Source organism: Zootoca vivipara, chromosome 5, assembly GCF_965207765.1.
Source record: "Zootoca vivipara chromosome 5, rZooViv2.hap1.1, whole genome shotgun sequence".
NCBI lineage: Eukaryota > Metazoa > Chordata > Lepidosauria > Squamata > Lacertidae > Zootoca > Zootoca vivipara.
The window spans coordinates 83,887,250-83,913,742 of record NC_142588.1 but is presented as its reverse complement, the minus strand read 5'-3'; the positions used below and the strand labels follow the sequence as shown (position 1 = coordinate 83,913,742).

Genomic DNA, 26,493 nt, shown 5'->3' with positions numbered 1-26,493 from the left:
GTAGGGGGAACCTACATGCAAAGACCTCTACTCACAAATGTTTTCTTTGTGTTCTGGAACTCCCTCTCCCTGTAGAATGCCCTCCCATCAGATGTCAAGCTGATAAATAACCATACAACTTTTAGAAGACACCTGAAGGCAGTCCTGCATCAGGAAGATTTTAATACAGTGGTGCCTCACTAGACGAATTTAATTCGTTCCACGGGTCAATTCGTATAATGAAAAATTTGTCCAGCGAATCCCATAGGAATGCATTGAAAAAAATTTATTTATTTTTTGCCCATAGGAACGCATTAATTGAATTTCAATGCATTCCTATGGGAAACTGCGATTCACTAGACAAATTTTTCGCAAAACGAATTCGTCTTGCGAGGCAACCTTCGCTAGAAAAATCTATTCGTTAAGTGAAAAATTAGTCTTGCAGGGCATTCGTCTAGCGAGGCACCACTGCATTTGATGTTTTAATATGTGTTGGAAGCCACACAGAGTGGCTGGGGTATAAATAATAAAATTTATTATTATTATTATTATTATTATTATTATTATTATTATTATTATACAATTAGAATTCCAGAATGAAGCGAACGTCTATGCACACAATGGTCAAACTTGATCTACATGTGATTCTCCTTCATGCTATGTTATAGAATGATTTTATCCCAGCTATAGCTCAGTATCATAGGAGTAGGGGAAAGTCCAGCAGATCATTTTAACTGGGACTGCAAAGTTTAGCCAATTAATCAGTTAATTTGCATTTAAATAAGGCTGCTCCTTGTACTGCATGTCATGTTAATCATAACAACATAGTAAGTAATAGTAAATAGTAAGTTACATACCAAATGGAATGTTGCTGTTCATTGCAAAAGCAAACAAATAGGTGTTATGACCTGCAAACAATGGCCATATCCCTTCTATGTTCTTTTAACACAGCACAGGCTTTATTTGCTTATCTCTAGCAATGAGACTCTTTTGTGTGAAATTCGTGGCCTTCAAGGGAGCCTGTTGATGTTATCCGTGCAAGCAAATAATAGTGAGAAATAAGGGAGCTTTAGAGCTATAAGGTCAGCTCATTCTCCATGTTGACTGGCACACATTAAATAGGATCGTTTGAGCCAGGCTTCTGAACAGTCCCCATCTAAGGACTATAGCAGAAGAGACTACGCAAGGAGGTTTTCCCAGATAACTTAGGTGATGGATGGGCAAGCAGCCAGGGAACAAAAATGGCCATTGGACAGTAACTGCAGCAGAATTCCTTGAAGTGCTGAGCACCCATCAACACGAAAATGAAGCAAACAGGCACTAATTATTTTCATTTAGGGCTGTAAGCTTCTGTAGTAGGGATGGGAGAATCTGGCAATTTTGAATTCTCCCAGTTTCTTATATTTCCATTCCTCTCTACATTTCTACATCCTTTTGTGATTTTTTTAAAAAAATAAAAAAACACTGATGAACATTCAGCTGCATTTTAGTGTGATTTTTTCCGTAACACACACAGTTTAGCACACATGCAGTTTTGCCTAGCGTACACATTTTGACAAAGCAATCCCCCCCCCATATACAGCATTTTTGTATGTTATTTCCACTAACTCACCCCGTCCCGCCCCTGCCCCCTCAGCTGGGCAAGCGCTCGTGTCCTGGGTGGAGGCAGGATGCATGAAGGGTGAAGATCACCCGTCACACTCCCTATCCCCCGTCGCTGCCAGGCATATGGCATCACATGATGACGGGGTCCATCAATGTGGGAGAGGGAAGCAGCCATGCAGACCTTTTGCTACCAACGCCAAAATGTGCACATCTGGCACTGTGAATGCAAAAGGTCCCAGGTTTTCGGGCGGAACCTCTGTCATTCCCAATCCTTGACAACTTCTGATAGGATTGGGAATGACAGAGGTTCCGCCCGAAAACCTGGAGAACTGCTGCCCAGTTTTAGAAACTCAAGATATATAAGCTAGGCACCAAATGGATGGCTCCTTAAATGAAAGTTGCAGTCGCCAAAATGGAATGTCTAGTTGCCATTTTGCAGCAAGACGGCTCTAAAGTCTTAGTTTGCAAATGATGGGCTGAGTGTGATTGATTCTCACTTAAACATCTGGCTAGTTCAGATGACAACCTTGTCCTTGAGCTAGGTTAAGAGCTTTGAGAACTTAAAGAAGAAAAGTCACTCGATCCAGGGACAGCCCACATGTATGTTGTCCTGTACTGACCTCATTTTCTTAATGTTGACATGAACCATTCATAATATAGGAATATTCTTCACAACTGTGAGCAGGGCAGTAGGGGTGGGAAGTGAACACTAAGCTACAACAATCAACTACAATGTTGTTCACTGCTCCTGCTCAGGCTACACAGGAAACACATTTTGGTTCCAGAAATTCATTGCTATTGTGCAGATAAAATACAACTGATAAAAGTCTACAGGGTGAGGTATCAGTGTGCAAAAACAGTCCACATCCAATGATCCCCAGATGGTGGAGATGCCAGGCCCCATCTGGGCACCAGACATCTTCACTTGGTCGCAAAGTGGTTGAAAGCCAGGTGCAAAATACGCCTGGCACCTGGCTAATTTCAAACACAGCTGCTGCCAGTCCCTGTAGTCAAGTCTGAGCTAGACGGACCAATGGCCTGACTTGGTGTGAGACATCTCCCTAAGTTACCCTATAGATGCTCTTTGGAATCAGGACTGGAAGTCATGGTTGTGATTTTCTCCTGTTCTCTTTAATATCCAAGGAGAGAATGTAAGTTTGGGAAGGGGCTTCTCCTGCCACTGCTCTGTTCCTCCAATCAAATGTAGATCCCTCAATCCACAGGTACTGTAAAATGAAGACAAACATGGCAAGACTTGGGTCACAGATCTTCGTTGTCACACCTCTTTTGGCCCTTGTGTTGACTGAGTCCATTGGTCCGTTCAGCCCAGCACTGTCCAATCTGACTGGCAGTGACTCTCCAAAGTCTCAGCCAGAGCTCTTTCCTGTGCGTCCAAACACTTAGACACTGCACAGAGGCATAAACACAGCTCCAAAATAATGGTGGGTTTTGTTTGTTTGTTTTTTGCTTGACGTGAGAATAGAAAAAGGGGGGGAAAACCTTTATGAGAACTCTCATAAGTGTTCCTCTCAGAGATTGAAAGGTGGCCACCTTTGGGCCCAAATAAAACAACAACAACCCTAGTTCTCAGACCTTTCTCCAGAAACCAGGTCCAATGCTGTATTCTGTTGACCAAGCTAGCTACAATAATCAAGAAGCCAGATGTTCAAAAGGCTTTTCGATCATTTCATGAATACATGTTTTCTAGTGTGAATTACCTATGCTTATTTACAGGGAACAGGCAGCTGTATAAATGCAAAATACATTTTAAAAACAACAACCACCATGAACAGAATGGCACTGCCTATTCCCCCAAAATCAAGAGCCAACTGTTGAATCTCAACTTTGCAATGGATCTCCAGTGGATCTTAGGCATCCTATCTGATGCTAAGGGCAACCATAAAGAGGCATGACATTGAGGTGGTGTGTCTGCATTGCTAAAGATAGCATTCTCAAACCTTAAGGAAGCCAGCCTTTTACACTATATGTGTGTGTGTGTGTGTGTGTGTGTGTGTGTGTGTGTGTGTGAGAGAGAGAGAGAGAGAGAGAGACTGCTAAAATAGTATACTTAATAAGAGTCAAAGAAGAACCAAAAGGTGAAGCAAGCAGGTTGCCAGTTAAAATCCAAGCTGCTTCAATAAACATATTATTTTAACTTAATTGCTGTGCAGCCACATGCACCCTTAAAATGATTTGAGAGAATGCCCTTTCTGCAGATTCCAAGGTAACGTCTAGCTTTAATTAAAAGTCAATTAATATTAAGTAATCTGACTAATTTTAATTAAACCTGCCGAAAATTGATTTTCCTTCAGCTAAGCAAATATGGAGTTCTAGTACAATCTCCTCTGGAAAAAGCAATAAGCTACCCCTAAACGCTCAAATTTCAGGAGCAAACGAATGTCAGCTGCTGTGTTTAAGAGAGGAGATTTTGAATCAGCCAACATGAAAATGAAAATGCCAGTGGTCTCACATAACCTTAAGAGAAATATATTCACAGGCGTTTATTTCCCCCTCATCTCCTGTAAGACTGAGATTAAGGTTGCAAAGGATTCAGTGCTATTTACGAGCACGCAAACCAAATTCCGCTCCTGTTGTCACGCAGCCCAATCCTGTGGCTGTTTTCTCAGAAGTTAGTGCCATGGGCTTTAAAGGGATTCAATCCAAAGTGTCAAAGGATAGCCTCGCAGCCTATCTCTGTTTACTTGCCATTAAATTCCAAGAGGAAAGGGTTACAGCACCTTCGTACATTTCCCTCCTTGGTCTGTTTAGATTATCAAAGGTTTTCAAGCTTCCCAATTTTCAACCTCATCTGTCCACAACATTTTTATATTAAAAAAAATCAAAAGTCGTGCGCATCAGTAAATAAAAACTGCAATTCCACACTGAGTCCTTTCGAACTCATCACATCCAGGTCAAACTCATTGGTTTGGAAGCAGATGGGGAAGGAGGCAGAAAAGGATCACTTCAGGTGCCAGCAATGTAATTCCTATTCCACCAGCCTGCCCCATATTATCTTGATTATGGCATTCCTCAAAGGCCTCTTTGTAACCTGCCCATAACCTCCTTGGCTCGGTGGAGTGATCAGTTCGCCTCCCCCCCCCCTCTCCAGCGCAGCCGAATCCTGAGCCACATGACTTGTCCATCAAGCTCAAAATTGCCTACACTGGATGACAGGATTCCAGGCAGGGACATTGCCCCGTCCCTCCTGCCCTGAAGATGCTGGGGATGGAACCCAGGGCATTCCTCCTGCACAGCAAATGCTCTAACTTTCCCTAATTTCCCCTCCTCTCCCTTCAAGAGTCATTCCAACATGCTTCCACTGCAATCTCTGGGCAGTTCTCCTATTATGCCCATTCCCCATCTACCTCCCCAGCGGCACCCTAATTGCACCTGCTCCCTTCCTAGTAAGAAATGGGTGCCTTCCCTCCCATTCCCTCTTCCACCTCCCCACTGCACCCTCTCTTCCCAGTCCTTTGGCCCTGGCTGCCTACTGGGGGATCCCTCAACGAGCACCCAGCAAGAAGGCAGCCTCCCTCTCCTCCCTTATGGAACATTGCAAGAGATTCAGAGCATCACGGAGACACCGCTGGCTCTCCTGGTGTCTACAAGGCAACGCCAGCGGGGGCAGGAGGAGACTTTGACTGACAGGCTTGCTTAGACGTCCCATCGCAGGGACACCAAGAAACAGAAGCATCGGGGAGGGGCCTATGCAGATGAAGGGGCGGGGCTCTGGAAAGAGGCGGCGCTGGTTCTTCAAGGGATGGGGCAATCCGCGGCAGCTTCGGCCGCCCCACCACCACCGTGGTGTCCCCGAGTGCCCCCGCCGAGTTTCCTTGCACAGAACTGCAGCGCTGCCATTCACTCCTATGGGACAAAGGAGGGAGGCGTTCCTGGGGCCCGCGCAAGCCGCTCGGGAAGCTCTGGCCAAGGGGGAGGGAGAGAGAAAGTGTGTGGGGGGGGCAATTTTTATTTCACACACACACACACACACACACACACACACACACACACACACACCATCCTTGCACTATACAAGCCCTTTATCTCTGTTTCTCTTGCTCACGGCGGGCATTTTCCTCCTCGCCATCAACACCAACAGCCAGGCTGCAGCCCCATCTCACCGGCTGCAAAGTTTCGCTGCATCTGCAACCGAGGGAAGGTATCAATGAAAAGAAAAGAAAAGAAAAGAAAAGAAAGAGAGGCCCGGAGCAGGCAGAAGGAGCTGCCCCCAGACCCAGTTCGGCGTCCCCTGCCTCCGGGAAGCGAGCGCCTTGTCTCGGAAGAACCCGGCCGGCCAAGAGAAAAAGAGAGAGAGAGAGATTTTCTCTTAACAGCAACAGAGCGGAGGAGGATTCAGGGAAAGAGAACCCCTCAATGCCGCTGCTGGCCGTCACATATACACGCGCGCGCACACACACACACTCGACTCGTGTCAGTTACACACACGCCAGAGATCACACGCACACAGGGAGACATCTTCACCACCACTCTCCCCGAGCCACGCAGACCAGCGTGTCCGGGCAACAGCAACAAAACAAAACAAAAAAACCCTAAAGCCCAGCAAAGCCTGGATTGTCTCACAATGCAAAGTTGCGGGAGATCCGAGTGCACTTCTGCCTTCGCTTGCCGCGCCGCCGCCACCCTCCTCTCTCTCTCCTCTCCGCGCACCGGCGATGTTTTGCAAGTCACAAGCGCTGGCCATTCTGCGCACCCCCACCCCACCCCCAATACATACACAGAATACACTCCAGTCTCACCACCACCACCCATTGCCGTCCTACTCGGAGAAACCAGATCTCTTCCCCCCGCTCCACAAAAGCAACCCATCCCACCGTCCTTGATCTTAAAACTATGAAATTCCACCCCGCACCCCTCCGAGGAAACAACTACTAACCGATTCCCGCCCCCCCCTCCCCGCGCCAACATTCCTGACAGTGTCCATATAATGCAAGGAGCGATTATCTATCTATTGGGGGAGGGGGGGTTAAGCATTCTGTCGTTTAAAAATAAAAAGGAAATCAAACTATTTACCAATTCCAATAAGCCTTGTTTTGTTTTGTTTGTTGGCTTAAAAAAATATATATCAAACCGCAAGTCCGCTGCTAAAACCGTAATTCACTGTTTGGATCCCGGGCGTTATCCTCTTTTAATCAGCTGTAACTCCGAGGTTCTTAAATCATCCGCTGGACACTTCCAAATTGTATCGATTTATATAATTTTCCCCCTTCTTGCTCTCCTCTGCCCAAGACTGCGAGAAAGAAAGAGGGAGGAGGAAGAGGAGAAGAAGAGGAAGAAGAAATCCCATCCGGAATTCATCGGCGTGAAGCATCTGTACCAAGCCGCCGCCACCTCCATTTAAATCCGACCATCAGGCAAGAACTAGAAATGATCAAACGTTACTTCTTTTCGGCTGCAATCAGATAATCCTACTAATCCAATAGATTTATCTCGATTTGAAATTGCCCTCCAGATGAATCTCCTTTGCTTGATGTCCAGTTGTGTGTGATTTCACAGCACACGGAGACTGAAGAGGAGGCTGTGTTTGTATGTGTGTAGTGTGGGGTGTTTTTTTTTTAAGGGTTTTTTTTTTCCAGGAGGGGGGAGATTCTGGATGCGCTGCTCGCTAAAAGAAAGGGGGGGGAAATGCCGAGAACCTTGGTTTTCCCCTATTATAGGTTTCAACTCCAAATTGCTGCTAGATGAAAAATGGTACAAAGGTACCCCTAGTGGCCAAGAGCCGAACAACAAGCCATCCCACTTGCCCCCTCCTCCTTCTTCTCCCCCCCCCCTCCTCGCTTTCTTTCTTCTTTTCTTCTTTTTTTCCGCGGCAGTCATCTGCTTAGAGGAGTCTCTGTAAAACGGCCATTCTGCCTTGTTAATTAACCATGCCTCCGAATAGAAGGATAAACTTTATTAGCACCGGGGAAGGAGGAGAAATGCACTCTTGCCTCAGTGTGAATCTACAGCTAAGAATATTGCAATACTGTGCGGAAGAGGCGAATTCAAAGGCTGCAATCCTGCTAGGAAGAAGCAGTTTTGTGCATTCAGCACAAGGCTGAAGGTTCATCGCCGCCTTCTCCCTGGCATGCTATTGCCACCCTCGCCAGCCCTGTGCATGAAGTTTTTTTGGGGGGTGTGTGTGTTTGTTTTTTGCAAAGAGAGCATGCAGAGATGAAACACTCCCCCCCCTCCAAGGCAGAGAAAGGAAAACTCTGCCAATTCAAGTCTATTGAATCTATCAGACAGGATGGAACAATCCGCAGATGGCAACTAACATGTGTCAGTACGATTGCTAAACTTTGCAATGCATTACAGGTGGCGGGTGAAACTTGGGTCGCCCAACAGTTTATGGGAAGCTCGGTGCGGCTCACGCAAGCAAGCAAGTTTGACTCAATGTCCACATGACGTTGTCCTCCTCAAAATGCAGTCCCATATTCTTTACCCAGACTTACCGGGAAGCTCGGTGCGGCTCACGCAAGCAAGTTTGACTCAATGTCCACATGACGTTGTCCTCCTCAAAATGCAGTCCCATATTCTTTACCCAGACTTACCGATAAGTAAATATATATTGTCGCACGCCACCCAGGGGTGCCAGCTTGAATGAACTATTGGGGGCGGAAGGCAAGGCCTGCTCCACATGACTGATCACATGACATGGTACATGCACACCCTTTGAATGGTAATGCCCATCAACTTTGGAGGGGCCCAGCCCCCTCAAATATTATATTGGGGGGGAGCAAAGCGACCTTGGCCCCTAGGATTTGGCTCCTAATCTCTGAGAGGTGCGAGAGTCCATGCAATTACCCAGGGTTTCCCCTCTGAATGAGGGACAGCAGAGACTGTGGTGTCTTTATGATATATGGTTTATTTACACATATATACAACCTGAGCCTATGATGGAGGGGCTCACAGCATCAATACTCCAAGGAGGTCATGCTGCCCCCATAGCTGCAGCCTTGGATCCTAGCAGAAATCAGACACGGCTCTGTCAACTGCCCAGCCTGCTTCTTGCTCCCAGCTTCTACCTCATACACATAAGTCTATTTAACTAACATACTTAAGAGAGCTACATCAGTGGTCTGGGGTATCTCTGTATTTAGGGAGGAGAAAGCGGGAGGAGGCAGCCATAGCTGGAGAAGAACACTGCAAGGATGAGGGGGTATTAAAGGCGATACAAGGAGATCACATTCCACATTAAACCAAGGTATGGACTTTCCCTTAGACCAGCAGTCTTTGATGTTTTTTTAGATCTGGAACCCAAACATCATCTAGAGACCCATTTCTAAATTTGTTAGCATTTATGCATATGGTAGCGCTGCTATTGCAACCTATCTTGGATCTGCCCAACGAGTGGCTTAGATTATCATATGCATTGTTTCAGTCGTGAGGCACGCAGGTACCATTCCTCTTCTGCCAGGAGTGCCTCGCAACTGTGGGTGTACAGGACCATGGGTGCCATGTAGCGTGCATGGCCCTGGCGCCAAAATTTGTGGGTGCCCAGCCTCTTCATGGGGAATTTTGTGGGTGCTCAGGCACCCAGGGCCCCAGGGAGCTGGCACCCATGTCTTCTGTCCATCCCTAACCACCCTCTTCAATATTTGATCTTCATGAAACATGGTCAGTTCTTATGGGGCTGTTTTCTGGGGTCAGGTTGGCCTCGAGAGGCATTTGAAAGTTTTGCTGTTGTCCTTACTTCTGCAACCCTCAAGATCTCTTCCAAGTACACAGACATGTTCCCTCTTGCTTCTCATGTCGCTTCCAAGTGAGCTGCACATTCAGCACTTACCATGATTTGCTTCAACTAAGTTTGCAGGGAGGTTATATGCAACATCTGTTGTGTCAAGCAATCGTTATCCCACACTTTCTGGTGCATCTCCCCATCACTTTCCTTATTTCAAAAAGTCAATGAAAGGTAGTATGTTGTGGGAAGTGGGCTTCAAATTCACTTTATTTGCTGTTATGCTATCAAATCCCCCCCCCCAAATAGTGACCATGGAAGCACCTTCAGTGGCCCAACTTGGCTACAATCCTGTCAGCAGGAGTTCATTGTGAGAAGGACTGATAGGATCAGCCTGAAAGAACATTGGGTTATTCCAGGCATCCCCAAACTTCGGCCCTCCAGATGTTTTGGACTACAATTCCCATCTTCCCCGACCACTGGTCCTGTTAGCTAGGGATCATGGGAGTTGTAGGCCAAAACATCTGGTGGGCCGCAGTTTGGGGTTGCCTGGGTTATTCTCTCCAAGAAACAGACAGGGAGAAGTGCTCTCCCTATAATCACTAGGCATGTAATTATGCAAACATGAATGCTATATTTTAATATGTATGAAATAAATCCTATTATATTGCATACAAAATATTTCATGACAGGATTTTTTGTTTTGTTTTGGTGTTTGTTTGTTTTTTTGCACTGAACTATATGCTCATGCCCTCTGCTTCAAAACAGCAAGTGAGAGGTTTTTGCTTTTAAAAAGTAGTTTGTTGCTTTTGTCCAACTCTACAATTCTATGATTAGATACATTAAACAATTAAAGTAATCTTGTGGCACCATAGTATGCAGGTCTACTCAGTAGTAAGCCCCACTTAATTCAGTGGAGCCTATGCCCAAATAAATGAGTGTAGAAGTGCCCTTCTCATTGGGGAAGAGGCTAGCCATAACTCAGAAGGGCCCCGGGTTCAATCCCTGACATCTCCAGGAAGGGCTGATAGAGACATCTGTCTAAAATCCTGGTGAGCTGCGGCTAGCTAGTATAGACAATACTTAGCAAGGTAGACCAATGGTCTAAGTCAGGCATCCCCAAACTTCGGCCCTCCAGATGTTTTGGACTACAATTCCCATCTTCCCCGACCACTGGTCCTGTTAGCTAGGGATCATGGGAGTTGTAGGCCAAAACATCTGGAGGGCTGCAGTTTGGGGTTGCCTGGCCTAAGTGTTGCCTTTGCAGAACTCAACAGGGAGGAGGGTCGGAACAAAAGCAGGATTAGTTGGCTCTGCCTGTCATTAGCTCTGGCTCCGCCTACTGTTGGGCTTCTTGCCTTCCACCCTCCCGAGTCCTCATGAGCACCAGCCTCCACTTGTGAGGAGCAGTTGCAAGGTGTTGGGATGCTAAGCTGTAAATACAGCATCGACTGCTCTGCACTCGCTAAGCTACCCCGCTGCCTTCGGGTGTGGTGGAAAGCACAGTCCCATTGCCAGTGTCAAAGTAAGATTCAGCTGCCAATTGGGTCGGCCTTGGGGTTGTGGTGGTGCCTTTGTCTTTTGCCTCAGGCAGCAAAGTATCTTGGGCCGGCCCGCATGCAAAAGAGACGCTCTTACGCTGCACACGCACCATGCATTTAAAGCATATGACTTACCGCAAAGATTCCTGGGAACTGTAGTTTGCTAAGGAGACTGGGGACTGCAGCTCTGTGAGGGATAAACTACAGTTCCCAGGATTCTTTTTGGGGAAAGTCATGTGCTTTAAGCGTATAGTGCGCATGCAGCCTAAGAATGGGGTGAAATGAACTTCTGGGTTAACAACAAACTGCTCCATTGGATCAGACCAAGGAACCACTTGATCAGCAATCGCCTCCCAGCAACGGACCCACGAGGTGTCCATGACGGCAACAATCCTCACTGATTTGTCCCCAGCACCGGGTATGCAGAGATATACAGTCATACCTTGGGTTGAGTACGCTGCAGGTTGTGTACTTTTGGGTTAAGAACCACGCAGACCCGGAAATATTTACTTCCGGATTCTGCCACGCACACATGCGCAGAAGCGTTCTGTGCACTTTGCACGTGCGCAGAAGTGCTCTATCGGCGCTTGGCGCAGGCGCAGAAGTGCAGCTCAGGCTGCATACTTTTCGGGGCACAGATTGAGTACACAACCCAAGGTACCACTGTACTGTGTATGAAAAGAGAGGTTCTATTTCACCGTTTTGGCTAACAGCTGTTGACAGAGCTACCCTCCACGAACTCATCCATTTTCAAAGTCGTCGACACCATGTAGTCAATAAATGTGGTTAAAAGTAGCTATTCTAGGACTGAGTTTGTGTAAACGGGGGACGTCGGCCACAAATCATGCTCGCATTACATTACAGACTTTTTGACCAAACTGTCTCAAATTCAACATTCAGCCAAGCATTCTGAATGCACCGGCAAGTCCAGTGTGTGCAGAGCCCTAGGCAAGGTCTAAAGGTGCCAGGAAATTTGATAAAAACCCTTTTTGCTCTTAAGATTCTGTGGCAGGCCAGTACAGATTAATGTTTGCAGCAATGAAAACATAATTCTGTGCAAAGTTTGTCTAGCTTCCCTGAAATATTGGAATCGCAGTGCCCTGCATTTATTTTGAATTTAGTATGTTCCAATAAAGATGCAGGACCCAAGTGGTTTGTGCAAATAACCTTGTACTATAATGTTAGTGAACCATTTGCAGAAATAAAGATACACCTCACAACAAATGTTACTGATCCGTAGAAACACAACCTGAAAAAATAGGCAATGCACATACCTCTGCAAACTAAGAAAGTATTTAATAAAAAATATTTTTTAAAAAAACAAATGAATATATATGAACACCCACCACACACACACACACTTCCAGTCCCTTTGACTTCACAATGGAAACGGTGTTATTATTTCTTAATTTATAAACAGGTGGTGCTGTGGGTTAAACAACAGAGCCTAGGGCTTGCTGATCAGAAGGTCAGCGGTTCGAATCCCTGCGACGGGGTGAGCTCCCGTTGTTCGGTCCCAGCTCCTGTCAACCTAGCAGTTCGAATACACACGAAAAAGTGCAAGTAGATAAATAGGTACCGCTACAGCGGGAAGATAAACAGCGTTTCCGTGTGCTGCTCTGGTTCGCCAGAAGTGGCTTTGTCATGCTGGCCACATGACCTGGAAGCTGTACGCCGGCTCCCTTGGCCAATAATGCGAGATGAGCGCGCAACCCCAGAGTCGGTCACGACTGGACCTAATGGTCAGGGGTCCCTTTACCTTTACCTAAACTGCTTAATGTCAAAACATTGAAATCCAGTGGACCAAACCTATGAAAATCACCATTAAAATAGACAATAAAACAATCCTAAGCACAAAGATATAAACACCCATAATTAAAATATGGAAGAAAACAATCCCACAGTAATTAATACAGGAGGCCCAGGTCAAGAGATGAACGAAATATCAGTGCAAAAGGGTGCATCTCTAAAAGTCAGCAGAACACCAACACAGATGGAGCCTCTCTGATATCAGCAGGGAGGACATTCCACAACACTGGTGCCACCAGGGGAAGACCCTGCCTTTGTGTCACCACAAGCTGGTAATAATCAGACCGTGACAAGACTAACTGGGTTCCATTTGTTGATCTCAATACTGTTTACCAGGCAATGGAGGGGAGGTAGCAACGGTGTTTTCAGGAGCAGACAATGGAAATACACAAACAGCTTGGAGACTCAGAAGTAGATGTGTCTCCCTGTAAATTGCAAATTGGTCTCCTCACCTGGAAATAGCTTTAATGTTAAGCACATGCACAATATTTTCAATAGCTGTGGGGAACCTCCCTCTGAGACAGTGTCTTGTTCATGCAGCCTGGCTCTTGTGGGAAGCCTGAGAGCCACCTCTTAATTCAATTTAAACTAGCTTTCTAGTGCTCATGGTTGCAAGAGATGTCTGAATGTGCTGTGACTGTGAGCACAAGGCTAAAGGGGAAGGCACAAGGAAGAGTGAAGGGGTGTGGCCAGCCACAAAAAGGGGGTGCAGAGGCACAAACCATAAGATCAATCATAACGGAGGTCTCTTGTAACCAAAGGCAATAAAGTATTTGTTGCTAGCCTACAACAGTTTCTAGCTTTGTTCCATAATCCAAGAAATAACACAGTGCTAATAAACAAACAAATTTAAGTCCGGTGCATTCTTCCATACAGAACAAGCTATCCTTGCTAGAAGTAAAAAGTTGATTCATCCTATTGGGTTTCTTTGCATCTGGTTTTAAGGGCTACAAGGAGATAATTCCACCCTGTCTCCCAGAAAAAAACAACATGGCAAGGGGGACATCATCCACTTGCTGAAGATGAAGCAGCTGTTGAGAGCTATCTTCCTGCCATCACACTTATAAGAACTTTGAAAGTGAGAACTAGTGCCTGGGTTTGCTTCTCCCCTCTACCCAGCTCCTCCTTTTCAAACCTTTTTCATTTTATATCATGTTATGTACTAAGCTTGGATCCTGGAACAATAGGCAAGTAGCAGCCTAGAATGCAACAACTGATTGGCTTGCAGGAGAAGACCAATCTGGCTCCAGGAGGGAAGCAGAACCAGCCAATCAGACGGGACTCATTGTGTAAATAATGTATAAAGTATAGAGTATATTTCATATCATGTCCTTAGATTGTAAGCTTGCATGCAGGGACAGTCTTATTACCTGGAAGAGGCCATGAGGCGTCTGGTCCAACATCTTAGGAAACTCACAAGCAGAGTGGGATGGAAAGCACTCTGGATTTGCTGCTCATCCACCATCTGCTGTTTTGCTACTGTTTACATGGCAGTTCCATTTAGCTGCCATGGTGAATAGCCTGTGGCTTTGAATTTGTCCTAAGATGTTAAGAACCCACTAAGCTGGTGGTCCTCAACACATCTTGCAGCTTAATCATAATTCAGAGTCATGCAAGCTGTTTCCGTTCGCTTGTCCTGAATCTAAGGCAAGTGAGAGCCACTCTGCACATAATGCACATCAAGATGGTAGAACTAACTTCAAATTAAAAGCTGGGGGGGTCCTGTTTTTTAATGGCTCCCCCATGTAAAAAGTGTCCTGTGTGTAGCAAGTTATACATCAGAGAGAAGGCTAAATGGAACCTCTCTGCCTGGCATTCTAGTTTCGTTAAATGCAGGGAGTTTATGGTTGGGCATATTCAAAAATGCAACTATCTCCCCACACTTGTAGCTTGATGGGGGTACATCTCAAGAACGCTGGGTTGGATCCAATGTTAGTTGTATTCAGAGCAGACCCACTGAAATTGATGGATCTAAGTTAGGCATACTCATTAATGTCAATGGGTCTACTCTAAGTAGAACTAACACTGCAGACAACCCTCTACACTCAACCACTTCATTCTAAACTTGTAAAAAGGGGTTTACACAACATCTTCTAAAAGCTGGGGGGGGGGAATGCAAGAAGGAGGCATAATCTTGTATGAGCCAGCCCTACCATTTGCCGCCACCATGTGCCATGCTGCTCCATTCTGCACCTTCAACAGATGTCGGAAGGGACTCTATGGGCATGCACCAGTTCTTTTCCACCAAGGATGTTCTTTCAACATGTGGGCGGTGGGGGCAGGTCATGCAAACTCCTCCTTTTAAAATAGCTCTTGGTTTCATTGGGTAGCACACAAACAACAACACCAAATTCAAGTGCTACACACAAGGGATACAAATGCCTTTCTGCCCACTTTCTCTACATCATTCACAACATTGTCAACTTCCTGTTGCCCCTTAGGCAGCAAATCCTGTTCACATTTGCAATGGAATCCCATTGAACTCAGTGGGACTTGCTTCTGATTAGACATGTCTACTGCAGGTTATCTTTGCTTTCCACAATAAAAAGCCCCGACAATTTTAATCTTTTTTTTGTATGGAAGGACTCCCCGCCCCCACAAGTACTTAGTCATTTTGCTTGCCCCCCTTTTTTTGCAACTTTCCTAGTTCTTCCATTGGGGAGTGGCTGTGGCTCTTGGTAGAGCATCACTGCTTCAATCCCTAGCATCTCCATGTAGGGCTAGGAATGTCTGAATCTCTGAAGAGCTGCTGCCATGGCTTCCTAGCTTATGTTCTGGTGACAATGGGTCTATCATGAATTGTTTCAGGGGGGCATTTCATGTAACCATCTTAGTATAAATTCTCTGTAAGGAGTTAACTTTAAAAAAAAACTATAAAAAACTCAAGGAGGGCATGTACTGAAGTTTAATTTTGGAAAGCCTTTTTGATTCTTGGAATTCGAAAGATGTGTAAATATCACATGTCTGAGTAATAAATTGCCTTGGAAGCGGAGACGATTTTTACAGGAAGAGTCAGCTATGCAACATCAATAAGCTGCTTAGCACTTGGCTTGTATTAATTGTCAGGTAGGGTTTTCATGCTGTAGTTCCAAATATTCCAAAAGACCTACCGTAGGTATGTTCCATGGTTACTCTCCGACACTGCACCAAACAGGGAGATGAGCCTGTACAGCATGGTGAACATTGCAGTTTTAATCTTTGTTCTATTGGCCAAACCTTATTATTTAGAATAGCTGGATGCTACACATGCTTTAGCCACACACACCCTCCATGTCTTCCTCACGCAGATGCGCCACGGAAGTTCTGCACACTCGGAGCCACGCACAGATGTTCACTTTGTTCATTTATATGCCACTCTTCATTTACAAAGATCTCTTTACACAACAGAATGTTACAATCCCATAAAAATGTCCAGTTAACAAATACAATTAAAACCCACCAATATAATAAAGGTGGGGGGTTTTTTGGGGGGGGGGGAACTAGTGCAGAAAAAAGAATAAACAGAGCACACAACCATGTGAATTGTGAATACAGAAAACAAACCAGTTAGTTGGCCGAAATTCTTATAGAGATGCAAAAGCCAGGAAAAAAACAGGCATGGTTTCAACCAACATCTGAACCAAACCATTGTAGGCTGGGAGTTCCTTAGAGAGGGTGCTGTAAGAAGTCCCATTATCTAGTAACACATAGTTCAGACAGCAACATTCCACATACAAGATATTGTTCCTTTAAGTTTTCAAGAGTCCATCACTGAGTTTGCAGCTGCACTATACGTTTAAAGCAGAATCATACCACTTTAAAAAGTCATGGTTTCTCCCAAAGAATCCTGGGAACTCTACTTCATTAAGGGTGCTGAGCAACTCTCAGAGCTGCCATTCTTGGAGCTCTTTGGGAAGAGGAATTAATTTTTAAACCGCTCTGGGAACTGCTGCTAGGTGAGGGGAACAGGGGAGCCTTTTAACAAACTATGGTTCCCAGGATTGGGGGAGGGGGGAGCCATGACTGTTTAAAGTGGTATGAGACTGCTTTAAACTTATGGTGCAGATGGGTCCTCAAACACAACCAAATAACAGATTTAAGAATAGATATGCCCTTGGGTACATTGGTCTGATGCAGGAGAGTTGCTTTGATTACCGTAGTTCTATAGGACACAGGAGGGAGGGAACAGGCTTCAATCTGGTACACAGTTGAAATGGGACAACAATTGCCTCTCACATCAGAATCCGGATTTAAGAGGGGCAAGTTTAACTCCAGTATACCCCACTTCTTTTCTCATTCATCGATGGAGAATAGCCGGTGTGTGTGTGTGTGTGGTATGAGAGATGATGATATTTTTGGCGCATAATCAATTTCAATACTTTTTCGCGGGCTGAAATAGGAAGTGCAAAATCTAGTGGATAATTACACACCAGTCTGTCCAGAAGGTAGGATCGGGTGGGTTCATAATGGAATTCCCAAATAATGAATTCATCAAGCATCCCGAGACGTTGTTGGTTCTGTGACCTTAGCCACTATTGTACAAATCCCCAGCCTAATATCAGACCTATGTATACACGTATCAACCAACAAAGCAGAAAGTGTAAAGACCTCCATGCTTCAGCAGACCTTAGAGCAAAGAATGAGGAGTCCAAGTGGTTAATGAGGATGCAATTCTATACATTTAGGGGCAACTGTAAATTCTATGCCTTCTGTAGGTCTACTACTTGAAAGCAGTAAGTTTAACAATGAACACACACATTTCCACACTTTAGTGGGCATTTTGGTAGTACCCAATCTGTTACGTTGGATAGAACAGTCTGCCTGGTACTTTATTTAGAAGGTCTGAATCATATTCAAAAGTTCATGAGTTGTTGCATAATAAACCCTTCATCCTCCCTTCTTAGCCTCTTCACTTCCACAGACGTATTATGTAAATACACTTTGCTATATTTTCTTACCAGCCGCATTTTGCAGTCACGGGCAGAATAAGAACATAATAACAATAAATATCCTATCCTATTCTATTCTATTCTAATGACTATAAAGAGATCAGCCGGATCAGACCAAAGGTCCATCATAGTCCAGACTCGTGTTTCCAAAGCGGCCAGCCAGATGCTCGTGGGACGCCTACAAACAGGGCATAGGCATGGCAACACACTCTCCACTTGCGATCCCCAATTGCTGGAGCGGGCCCATTTGGTTGACCTCCTCACCTCATTGGTTGCCTGGGGAAACTTTTCTGTCAGTTGGGGTTTGATTGGCAACTAAGGGGCTATTTAAGGGGTTGCACGAGGTGAAGTACTTTCTCTTTCGCCCTCGTGCAGCAGATCTCCCTCCCTCCCTCCCTCCCTCCCTCCCTCCCTCCCTCCCTATAATTTAAGGTTGTGTTTTTGACCTTGCTATGCCTGTCTAGGGGTCGTCTGTTTTTGGAGCAGGGGCCCAGTAGGAATTTTGGCACTTGGCTGATTGGCTGGTGCCATTTGGTTTTTTCCTACCGTGTAGCAAATCGTCACAACTTTGTAAGGTTGGCGGTTAGGCATTGGTTCATTCTTTGGTGGAGGGGATTATGGATTGGCTGTGCCTGCCCCTCGTTTTTGTTGCTGCCACTAGGGAATTCCATTAAAGGAATCCAGGGGCTCGATTTGCTTTCAGGGGTAGGGCACTTTTCAAGCAGTCATCCCCCCCCCCGACAACCAGCCTGCCGCAGAAGCCTTAACAATGAAACCAGCAGGAATGCTTTTATAATGTATTTCTGTGGTTAAATTGGTTCCCACTTCCAGAAAAGGCGTGACAGATAACTTGCATCTGAATCGACAAATCCTTAGAAAGGTAGCTTTGGCTGTAAGGATACTAATTTTCACGGCTCGCATTCATTCAACGGGCAAAGTCCCTGGCTTGTGCAATAAGGGATGTTACACAAAGCCCGGCCATCCTTTCAGCACAGCTGCTTTGGAAAAAATGCAGTTAAAAAATGAGCCAAAATCTACCTGTACCCAACAATGGCTGTTAACACAGAACAATGTGCACACCTCCAGGAAGATTAACACATGCAACAATTTTCCTACTTTGGCCAACAGTTTGAACTCTCCTCTTTTCCAGGCCAGCCAACTCCTCTTCCTGCCTTCCCTCCTGTTATAAAAGCAGAAACACTAAGCAGGCAGGCAGAAAAAGAGCTGAAGGACAACGGAATGGCCAGTTCAAATTATCCACTCTATTAACATCTGAAAGGAGCATGTTGCTGAATATTCTCTAAGGAGCTGCTGGGTGCAAAGGCCTAGGACACTTAAAAGTAAGAACTCAGAATATGCTTATTGGATGAACAGGTTTATTTTAAAGTTCCTTCCATGTTTGCAGCTGCCTGCAGACTAGGATTCTCCCTTGGAGAACTCCCTTTAGCCTTGCCTACTGTAAGTCCAGTGGTCCCGTGGCCAGGGCATTATGGAATCCTGGCCTGGATCAAGGAATGGGTGTCCCACAAACATTACAACAGTTTCTTGGGAGTGGGAACAGGGGCGGACTTCAGTTTTTCAAATTTCAGCTGTGCCCCGTGCAATGCCAAAATCTGGAAATACTCCCCCCCCACACCCACACACCTCTTGCCTTCCATTCTGCACATGCACTACTTCACAATTGTGATGCCCTGTGGCGCCCCACTCAGCTCGGCGCCCAGTGCAGGGGAAACAAGTTATGCTACCCTAAATCCACCTCTGGTGGAAATTCACTATTAGGAGGTGAAGCAGTAGCACACATGCCTGCTTGCCTGCCTTCATTGCCACCACAAGAAAATGCAAATCTCCTGCTATGTGGTATCTCCATTTTGTATTGGAGGGCATTGTGGGGGAAAGAGGAGCCCTCAAAATGGGAGGGGAGGGTAGAAGGGGGTTAAAATTCTGAAACGCTTTCCCCCCTCCCCAAAGAAAAGCATTTTTTATCTGTTTTCTCATTTGCTGCTTTCCTAAACGAAAAAGAGTGTCAAAGTGACCTACAAGGTTTTTTGGGTTTTTTTGTAATACAAAAATTACAACAAGTGACAAATCAAATCAATCAAAGCTGTAACACTGAAAAGCGGTCATCCACAGCCATCAATGAAAGCGGAAAGTATCTTTGTCCCAGCCAACCAAAAGATTAGCATCAAAAACAAATGCCAAAAATTGTGAATCCAGAACTACCTACAGTATATAGTAACAATCAAGAAGATCAAACCTATCCATTCTGAAGGAAATCAGCCCTGAGTGCTCACTGGAAGGACAGATCGTGAAGCTGAGGCTCCAATACTTTGGCCACCTCATGAGAAGAGAAGAATCCTTGGAAAAGACCCTGATGTTGGGAAAGATGGAGGGCACTAGGAGAAGGGGACGACAGAGGACGAGATGGTTGGACAGTGTTCTCGAAGCTATGAACATGAGTTTGACCAAACTGCGGGAGGCAGTGGAAGACAGGAATGCCTGGCGTGCTATGGTCCATGGGGTCACGAAAAGTCGGACATGACTAAACGACTAAACAATAAGTAACAATCAAGATGAACAACATCTTCAGTGTACCATCCAGTAGAGACTATTAGGTGCCTTGCAGGCATAACCATATTTACTTGGTAGTCCAGTCAACTGAAATGGACCTTCCTTCCATTTCACGCATATCCGAAGGGTAACTATTCATCATCATATATACCTTTTTATTTAAAAAATCCTTTCAATATATTATTTAAACCTCTGGCAGAGGCCTATATCTGAGAGCCACAGCTGTGCATTCTCTCCCACCCCCACCAAGAAACCCTCAGCTGATATCTATGCTTTGCTAGCTACTCAGCACCAGGTGAACACAATTTCATTCTCTCAAAGCTTTTAATGGATAGTTATTTTTACTCTTGCCATTTCCCTCCTTTTATTGCTGCATTTCCCGTTATTTTCTTCTTTCTATGATGTTCATATTTTTCCTGGCATCGTCAAATGTTAATGGTAAGATGTTCATTTTATTATTAATTATTATTATTATTATTATTATTATTATTATTATTATTATTATTAAGAACCAGCATGGAAACATTTGCTGAAGGGTACGATAAAAAACATTTTTTATAGAAAATACATGCAGTGGAATACTGCTGCTAAAGACAGAGGTTGGGGTGGCCCTGTGTCCTTTTACAGAGAACAGCCCTGTGTGTTTCCTGTAGAGACTCAAGATTGGATAGGGAAGGCAACCTCAATAAGGAAACTCAACCCTCATTGGCCTGGGCTCACATACAAAATGCTGGATTTTTTTTATTTTTTTAAAGATTTAGATCCCAACTCCTCCAAAATTATGTGTGTGTGTTTGGTGAAAAGTATCATTAATTCTGCTCCTAGACAGCCCTATTAATAAAGAATAGGAAAATTGTCGGGTCCTGATGCACATTTTACATAATTTATGGTAGGTGGAAGAGCACACAATGTGCCTTTTAATCATAAATTACTGTTTAAGATAATTAATCAGGCTCTTTACATCCTAGGAGCGGAAATGACTCATTGATGAGAAATTGGGACAACAGCACGAGGCACATATAAAAAGGGGAGGAGCCAGACAATCTCATCTTCAGCATGAGTTTTAGTCGTGAGAGCAGAATGTAGCAGACAATAGCATTAGTCCTAGTCCTAGTAATGGGGTTTGCGCATGAATTCGGTGTATTCTTCTTGAACAAGGATTCCAGTGGCTCCCTGGCATCTCAACATGGGCTGGAAAACACCCCTCTGCATGAGACTTGAGTGAATTGCTGGCAGCCACCATAGAGAGCACCAGAATACGTGGATCAAATTCTCATTTGGGGACAGAGGGAGCTCCTTATTCTGAATCAGAGCAAGTGAAACTGAAACAGGAGCAGAAATTGTTAATGCTCATTTGTCCCATGTCCTGAATAGAAATCAATTCAGTAAATACGACTGATATCTGCTGCTGTTCTTGGTTTCAGTCTGCAAACGATTTGTAACCGATGAGGTTCCACCCTCCATTTGCACCGTGTTTCTTTTGCATTGAAATGAATGGTGTGCGTACTGATTGCATAATAAATTACGCACAATTCTGCCACAGTGGAGGGCAAGACTAAGACTGTGGATCTTGTCAGAAGCCGAACTGAAGCAGAAAGGAAAGAGCACTGCATGCAACAAACACAGGTCAGAACAGAAACGGATGCCTTCTTACAACCCTATTCAGCACTTCCAACAATAGACAGGAGGTAGATAGGGAACTCTAGATGATTGGCAAATATTTCTGATTCCCCTAAACCCTACAATATAATAATAAACCTAATAATAATAATAATAATAATAATAATAATAATATAATCATATTATTAATAATGATGATGGTGATAATAATAATAACCGCCTCTTTCAGCGGGTCTGGGAAGGCTCCCTCACAGAGAGAAGCATTCACCACCCATCGGAGCCCATCGCCCAGCCCTTCCCGGCTAGCTTTTATAAGCCAGGATGGGCAAGGATCAAGGAGACAGGTGGTTGGTTTCACTCATCCAAGCAGCCTGTCCACATCCTCGGAGGTAACAGATTGGAATCGATCCCACGCAACTTGACTAGACAGGATTCTAGCACTCTCCTGCCCCGGCCCTGCTCCCACGGTGGAGTCTACCTCTTCCTGAATCTGGTTACAGGTAGGTAGCCGTGTTGGTCTGGATCGAAGTAAAATAAAAAAAATTCCTTCAGTAGCACCTTAAAGACCAACTAAGTTTTTATTTTGGTATGAGCTTTCGTGTGCATGCACACTTCTTCAGATACAGTGAAATGGAAGTTTCCAGGCACTTATGTAGAGAAGGGGTGGGGAGGGGTGGGGAGGGGGAGGGGGGAATCACTCAGAAGGGTGGTGGAAATGGGTGATTGACTGACTGATAGCTGTTGATGACCGCAAACGACTGCAAATGGTTTTGCATGAAAAAGCAAGGGTTGAGATGGGTGAAGATCGCTTATCATGTATAATGAGATAAGAATCCGATATCTCTGTTCAAACCAGGTCCCTCCATGGTTTTGAGCTTGGTGATAAGTTGCAATTCAGCAACTTCTCTTTCCAGTCTATTTCTGAAATTCTTTTGTAGTAAGACAGCTACTTTGAGATCTTGTATAGAATGTCCTGGGAGATTGAAGTGTTCTCCTACTGGTTTTTCTGTCTTCTGGTTCCTGATGTCAGATTTATGTCCATTTATCCTTTGGCGTAGGGTTTGGCCTGTTTGTCCAATATAGAGAGCTGAAGGGCACTGTTGGCATTTGATGGCAGAGCCTGCAATAAACCCAGATGCCAACTTTGCTGCCACATACACCCAGACAACACCATTACTGGCCCCAACAACATCCAACATACCATCTCAGGACTATTTAATTGCTCATCTTCTAACATTGTGTATGCCTTATCATGTATAATGAGATAAGATATCGGATTCTTATCTCATTATACATGATAAGCGATCTTCACCCATCTCAACCCTTGCTTTTTCATGCAAAACCATTTGCAGTCGTTTGCGGTCATCAACAGCTATCAGTCAGTCAATCACCCATTTCCACCACCCTTCTGAGTGATTCCCCCCTCCCCCTCCCCACCCCTCCCCACCCCTTCTCTACATAAGTGCCTGGAAACTTCCATTTCACTGTATCTGAAGAAGTGTGCATGCACACGAAAGCTCATACCAAAATAAAAACTTAGTTGGTCTTTAAGGTGCTACTGAAGGAATTTTTTTTATTTTTCTTCCTGAATCTGAGCGACTTTATCTGCAAAAAACTTTGCAAAATCATTGCAGGAGATCATGTGGCCTATACTGGGCCCCGGTTGGAGCAGGTGGTTCCACTAAATTGCGAACCACCTGAAAGAGTCTCCTGCTGCTGTTCTTCGCAGATGCAATAGAGGTGGTGAAGAAGGACAACTCAGCGAAGCAATAGCCCCTCTCCTGAGAAGAATTTGGATATGGTATACTCTACATGGCTTCCCATATTTAGCATTGCTCCCTAACTAAATTAGTCCTCCCTCTCGACATGCTGCTGAAATGAGGATGCTTCTGTAACCAGAATGGGGAACTCCTTTTCATTCTTATACTGTGAATTCATGAGCTCAGAATTCTTTAATGCTGATGTCTTTTATACCAAACTTCAATTTGTAGATATTGAGGTTATAGTAAACACACACACACACACACACACACACACACACACACACACACACACACGAGATCCTACAAGCCTTATCAGCTTTCCAGCATCTGAGACTCTAAAGTTAACACACAAACACACCCACAAGCACACTACCTTGAGCCCACTAGAACTTTTCTCTCCCCTTACACAATTTTTGCATTTACTTCCTTTTCTCATAAAATAGAGAATTTTTCAGCAAAGTGCTACTTCCAATGGGGCAATTGTTATTTAAGGGAGCTAAATGCACAGAATTATGTATTCAGAATTTCCAGGGAAGCCGCACTGAAGCACCTAGAGCAAGGAAACACAGATATGGAAATGGCGAGTTCCACATTGCCAGCGTGGCCTTCCCACACTCTCTGTTGTCCCCACCAGATAATGGCTTTTCCTCTCCCATAATTCATGCGCCTTTTGTATTTTAATATTTTGTTGGATGCTGCCCAGAGTGGCTGGGGAAGCCCAGACAGATGGGCGGGGTATAAATATATCATCATCATCATCATCATTTTGAGTAATGTGTAGTTTGGGTCTGAGCCATGGGTAGGGAAGTCTAATTCTGGAGAACAAAACTAGGAAAACGATGGGGAATGTTCCAGAACCGGCAGATTGAGTCTTGACATCTCTGTGGGGAAAATCCCCTACTTGGGCAAGCTTTCAATTTATCAGGTAGATAATGACCCCCAAGGCTTCTTGACAGCATTGAGAGTCAGTTTACCCAAACAAAGGCCTAAGAAGAGCCTGAGGAACTAATTAGGATAGAGCAGCTCTTGAGATGTCCAACTGCACCGACAAGTTTCAATCATCTGGACCTCAGTGGGTCTTTTCTGAGGCATGAATTGCAAGAAAAGCTAACAGGCTGAGAAAAAAATGAAGCCTGGAATTTGGGGAGGCTGTTTATCATCTCATTTGCTTAGGTCTGCCTGACAGGAGCATTTGTGGCTTTAACAGCTGCATAGATGTGAGAACTTACTGGGGAGGAATGTACGGTATGAAGCTGCCTTATATAGATCATCGATCCATCTAGATAAGGATTGCCTACGCCAGGGTTGTCAATGAACCCGTGGCCCTCCAGATGTTGCTGAACTCCAAGTCAGCAAGTCATCCTCAGGAAGCATGGCCCAAAGGTCAGGGATGATGGGAGTTGTAGTCTAGCAACCTTGTTTTCCCTATCACAATTTGGCAGGGATTGGTGCTGCTCCTGCCACACCTTCTTGTAGGTGTTAGACATGGTTGCCCTTCCAGAACTACAGCTCCCATAATCCCTGGCCATTGGCTGTGCTCACTGGGGCTCATGAGAGTTGTAGTTCAGCAACATCGGGACAACCAAAGCTTCCCCCCCACCTATTCACCTGGGGAAATGGCAGGAGTGTCCTTTGCGCCAGGAGTTGGAGACATGATTAGAGACCTAACAGAAATGCTCTTGGGGCAGCCCACATTCTGGTGATACCCTAGGTCTCTATCCAAAATGAAGGATTTAGGAGATGGAGCAGCTTGCACTGCACACAAAACAACCCACAGTGAAGACTCCGTGACTCTATTGGTACCATTACATGATAACGAATTAGGGAGGAATACGTGAACTTTTCAGAAAGAGTCTGGGTGCAAAAAAAGGAAGCCGTCCTGTCTTCTGCCCTGTCCTGCCTTGGCTGGCTGCTGCACCGATTATTACATATGTTCTGACTATGAACTCAATGGATGGCATCCAGCGATGTCTGGCTGCTTGCGCAATGGAAACCTACTTGTTCAATGAGCTTTAAGGTCCCTCTTTTCCAGCCCCCACACCCTTACATGAAATACACTCTGAAAGGTCCCCCAATACTCAGGAGCAGGTTTTGGGGGTGCAGAAAGAGCTGCAGCAGGCAGGAGAGGAAGGAGAAACTGCTTTGTGCAAGCGGATGCCTGCTCACCCAATATTGTTGCTCATATATATACAGTACTGAGTATTGAGGCTAACCTACAAACTGTGCCTAATTTTAAAAGGCATGATAATAGAGCTGTTTTGGGGAAGGGGAGAAGCCTGGAGCCAGCTTTGGCCTCAGACAGAGGTGAGTGGGCAACTCACACCCTCTGTCTACCCCAGCTTAGCATCTGTTTCCATCCCTGAATGTGAAAATCCACAGAGCTCTTGTCTCCTCTTCCTGCAGCTACTCTATAAACACCCCTTCATGGGAAGTAGCTAATTTCCTGATAGGAGCACTGCTGCTGTTGTGGCTCTCCTGCCCCCAAGTCTTCCCCCATCACCCCCTAGCCATACCTTGGGGCTTGGTCTAGTTGTGGTTTTCCCAACTAGCCCTAGATCTGCCACCAATTTCCCAAGAAATCACATCAAACCGGGTTAAGGTGGGAACCTCAGTTAGTCCCAACAGTAGTCAATGCCATTGCCAATGAAACAGTTAACCAGAGAAGGGGATCATATAATCATAGAGTTGGAAGAGACCACAAGGGCCATCCAGTCCAACCCCCTGCCAAGCAGGAAACACCACCAAAGCATTCTTGACATATGCCTGTCAAGCCTGGGATGACAGAGGACGAGATGGTTGGACAGTGTTCTCGAAGCTACGAACATGAGTTTGACCAAACTGCGGGAGGCAGTGGAAGACAGGAGTGCCTGGTGTGCTCTGGTCCACGGGGTCACGAAGAGTCGGACACGACTAAATGACTAAACAACAACAAGTCCAGTAGAATGCAACCAGAAGGGAGCTCAGGTAGAAACACTCAGAGAAGGGGAATTCCCATAGCTTGG

General features: G+C 45.2%; 1 protein-coding gene across 7 annotated transcripts in view; it reads right to left on the bottom strand.

Annotated features, from left to right (window-relative positions):
* Positions 1-26,493, bottom strand: part of NLGN1 (neuroligin 1) — a 623,829-nt gene that overhangs the window by 483,287 nt on the left and 114,049 nt on the right. For 3 of the 7 annotated variants that reach the window (XM_088669866.1, XM_088669868.1, XM_088669869.1), the window contains exon 1: positions 6,616-7,132. The exons of 3 other annotated variants lie outside the window; for them this stretch is intronic. The gene's annotated coding sequence lies outside the window, so the exon portion shown is untranslated. Of the gene's footprint in view, positions 1-6,615; positions 7,296-26,493 lie in introns of those variants that run through there. One more of the 7 variants, XM_088669864.1, reaches the window with a different exon arrangement.